Here is a 4,497-nt window from a genome sequence, read left to right on the forward strand (position 1 = left end):
CGCCCCTTTGCCGATTTCACCCACCCCTCCCCCTTCCCCTCTGGTAACCTTTTATTTTGTATTAAGACATGGACATCTATGTTCCTTTTTTTCTTTTTTTTCCTTTTGCGGTACGAGGGCCTCTCACTGTCGTGGCCTCTCCCGTTGCGGAGCACAGGCTCCAGACATGCAGACTCAGCGGCCACGGCTCACGGGTCCAGCCGCTCTGCGGCATGTGGGATCTTCCCGGACCAGGGCACGAACCCGTGTCCCCTGCATCGACAGGCGGACTCTCAACCACTGCGCCACCAGGGAAGCCCCCCTTTTTTTCTTTAACTTCCTTTTTTTTTTTGGCTGTTCAGTGAAAGCACCGAGTCATAACCACTGGACCACCGGGGAATTCCCGACATGGACCATCTAAAAGCAATGATGCTGGTGTGTCCAAACCAGGTTTCTTCCTCTTCCCCATTGTGATTTATCTTTTCATAATTTTCTTATTCCTCTTAGCACATTCAGGGTATAACATATTATCTTCTAGGTCTGGGGATGGGAAAGTGCAGGCAGGTAACATAAAGAGAGAGATCATCCCCCAGGGAGTGTCAGGCACCCAGGCCTGACCTGCACGGAACTGCAGGCGAACCCAACCTTCTGTGTCTGCCAAGAGCGGTCTGCCAGGGACCACACACCACTGGACAGCTGAGGCTTGTGGCAGAAAGGACTCAACGGAGGTGGGAAGGGGCTGTGAATTCATAGCCTTAGGCTGAACGTTCTCGCAGCAGTTCCTGACCATGCTGCCAGCATGGCTTCCTGAGCTGAAGTTACCATTCCAACCACAGTAGTCCTTTCCTGCTCTCCCTCATCCTACTTTTCCGAACACTTGTTCTATTGGTCACCATCTCGCGTTTCCTTGAACGTGACTGCAGTCTGGACTCCCGTGATGATTGAGGAATATACTGATCCTTTTCGGAATAAGCATGTTTCTGGAGTCTCAGATAAAGCCCTATTTTCTGGCCACTTTATTAATTGGAGGCATCATGGTCGGCAAGGGATAAACTGGTTTACTACAACTAGATTTGGGGCAAGCCTTGAACCCTTCGCTTGTTTCGGGAGGATGCGCTTGATCATTTGTATTCAGTGGCTCCACACTGACTTCTTTTTTTATATTTTTGTTTATTTATTTATTTTGGCCGTGCCGGGTCTTAGTTGTGGCACACGGGATCTTCGCTGTGGCCCGAGGGATCATTTAGTTGCGGCACGCGGACTTCTTAGTTGCGGCACGCGGACTTCTTCTTAGTTGCGGCGAGCATGCGGGATCTAGTTCCCTGACCAGGGATCGAACCCGGGCCCCCTGCATTGGGAGCGCGGAGTCTTACCCACTGGGCCACCAGGGAGGTCCCTCCACGTTGACTTGTGAAGTTGAAGAAACACCTGGTTCCCTTTGACGGTCTTCAACAATTCCCTCATTAACTGGAACCAATGTAAGAGTCACACTTTCTTCATCTAATGTCTCTCCAAAGAAATTCTTCTCGTAATTTGGGTATGCCATTTTTCTGGGGTTTTTAAACAATTTTTTATTGAGGTGGGATTCACATAACATAAAATGAACCACTATAAAGTGAACAACTCAGTGGCATTTAGTACATTCACAGTGCTGTGCAAACACCACCTCTATTTGGTTCCAAAACATTTTTATCACATCAAAAGGAAACCCCCTGCCCGTTAAACCACCATCACTCCCGTTACCCCTCCTCCCAGCCCCTGGCAACCACCAATCTGCCTTTTGTCTCTGGATTTACCTGTTCTGGACGTTTCGTATAAATGGAGTCATACAATATGAAACTAGACATCTGTTGTTCGTAGCTGCCCAGTGCTCCGTTTCCCCCTCTTCTGATCGCAGCGACCATATTTCACTTTGGGGAAGCCACCCCACAGCTCCCCTAAGTCCACTTGGCTGCCCACCCGCTGCGTGCAGGGGCGGGCGCATGACTCAAACCTGGCAAATCAGTCAGCGTGATTGGTTCAGGGATGGGCTTGCGACTCAATCTCCCCCAATGAGAGCAGCCACAGGACTTCCGGAGCAAGCGGCTTCTCTGCTTGGCTCACTGCATCAGCAGAATGGGAGACCGAGGTTGCTGGCAGCCACCTTTGTCACCACGGAAGGAGTGCCCACCTGGGAAAGAAACGCACCTGAAGGAAAGCAGAGACAAAGCACTGAATCCGTGCAAAGGGCTCGTGTGTCCGAAGCAAAGAAAGCCAAACTGAGGGTGGGAGTTTGCCACAAAGCAAGGATCTTGTTGCAGGGTGCCAAGCAAGGGAATGGGAGACAAGTCTCAGATCCACTCCAACTTGGTCTCTGAGTTAGGGATTTCTAAAGGGGAAGAACAAAGGAGCTGGGGTTAATCATCTGTGGTCTATGTGTCTTTGAACCTGTGGTCTGTGACCCGGGGGCATCTGTGTCAACATAATCTGTACAGGTCATCTTGACCTGGAAGATAGCCCAGAACATCACAGAAACGGTGATGCTTATTGGAAAGCTGTGGCTCAAGGCCCATGACCTTCGCTACTCCTTATTAATTAGGCAAACATGTGATCAAACAGGTATGGCCTAGGACAGAGAGGAATAAGGAGACCAAGAACAGAAACCTGGGTATTATTTTAATTATAAATTAGTCATTATAATAACTAATAAATTTTAATTATAGATTTAAAATTTTTTTAATTTAATTATAAATTTTTTAAATTATAAATTAGTCGGTTTCAGCGGGAGGCTGGTTCTTGTCCACATTGTCGGAGCACCTGGATCCAGCTCTGCCTGAAGGTAGCTCTATTCTCAAAACATTTCACTTCTGAAAGTCGATCACATCCTGTTGTGATCATGGAACTGGGTTTCTGTAATATGCAACTAAGAGAGACCCAAACAATACATGTGGCATTTCACTCACCTGCCTTTGCACACTCCCATCCTTTATGAAACAAAATACAGCTCCTTAGCAAGGAACATACAGTCTTCCTGATGCAGTCCTGTCTCCTTCTTCCTTCATCCCATGTAACACCCTCTCCTCGTTTATTATGCCAGCCACACAGTTCATACACACACACACACACACACACACACACACACACACACACTCTTACACACCAAAAAAATGCTTTTCCTGCCTTAGGGTCTCTGCTCTTTCTGTCTCCTCTGTCCAGAATGCTCTCATCACCTCCACCCGACTCCCAAACACTTACTCATCCCTTATCACTTGATTCAGGCTTTACCTCCTCCAAAAAGCCTTCCCTGACTCAGTGCCCCACCTCTCCTCCAGCAGAAAGGCGTGTCCCCCGGGCTCCACACCGCCCTGAGTGTGGTTCAGTCACAGATCTTGCCCACACATTGTTGTTCATTATCTGCCCAAGTCTGGTCTCCACCACCCCCCCCGGCCCCACCCTCCCCCCCACCCCCCAAACAGGGATCCTCCAGGGCCAAGTGTGTGCCTGGCTCTGCTGACAGTACACTGCTTGGGCCACAGTGAGGCTGAACTGCTTTATTTTTTTTTTTCCTTTATTTTTTTGGCTGCATTGGGTCTTAGTTGCAGTGTGTGGGGTCTTCGCTGAGGCCTGCGGGATCTTTCCATGCAGTGGTGCGGGCTCTTCGTTGCCCCGAGGCATGTGGGATCTTAGTTTCCCGACCAGGGATCCAACCCGCATCCCCTGCATTGGAAGGCGGATTCTTTACTACTGGACCACCAGGGAAGTCCCTGAACTGCTTTAAAAGAAAGCTTATTTCCCAAGTTTTTCCCAAAGATTTAAATTTATGCAGCAGCCTTCATCCAGGCAAGCATCAGTTCTGTTCTGTCCTGTACTTAAGGATGCAATGTCTAAATAGAGACACAGACATAGAAAACAAATGTTTGGATACCAAGGGGGAAGGGAGGGCGAGGTGGGAGGAGTTGGGAGATTGGGATTGACACTATACACTATTAATACTATGTATAAAATAGAGAAGTGATGGGAACATACCGTATAACACAGGGAACTCTACTTAATGCACTGTGACGTCCTAAATGGGAGGGAAACCCAAGAGGGAGGGGATATATGTATATGTGTGGCTGATTCATTTTGCTGTGCAGTAGACGCTAGCACAACATTGTAAAGCAACTATACTGCAATAAAAATTAATTAATAAAAAAATAAAAATTCAGGTTCTGAAAATAAAAAAAAAAAAAAGGATGCAGTGTCTAATATTTCAGTGATTGGTCTTTGTTTTGGCTGAGATTGGACTCTGGAGCCCTCCCCTCTCTGGAGCCACACCACCCCCGCCCATGGTTGGGGGAAGGCGAGAATGCGGAGAGATGGGACCCGCTCACAGGGAGGCCTCTGACTCCTACTGTTGAGGCCCGGGAGCACGGAGGTCTCTCCCCCAGCCTGGGATGATCCAGACCAGGCCCTTCGATGCCACCCAAAGCCTGTCTAAGGCTTTTCGTAGCGGCCACAATCATGTCTTTAAATGTGAGAGCCTGGAGGCTGTCAGAG

The 4,497-nt window shown here is 48.6% G+C and overlaps 1 pseudogene; it reads right to left on the bottom strand.

Moving 5' to 3' along the window:
- Positions 1–337: 337 nt before the first annotated feature.
- Positions 338–1,525, bottom strand: LOC136136230 (developmental pluripotency-associated protein 2 pseudogene; annotated as a pseudogene).
- Positions 1,526–4,497: the final 2,972 nt, after the last annotated feature.

Source organism: Phocoena phocoena, chromosome 1, assembly GCF_963924675.1.
Source record: "Phocoena phocoena chromosome 1, mPhoPho1.1, whole genome shotgun sequence".
Lineage (NCBI taxonomy): Eukaryota > Metazoa > Chordata > Mammalia > Artiodactyla > Phocoenidae > Phocoena > Phocoena phocoena.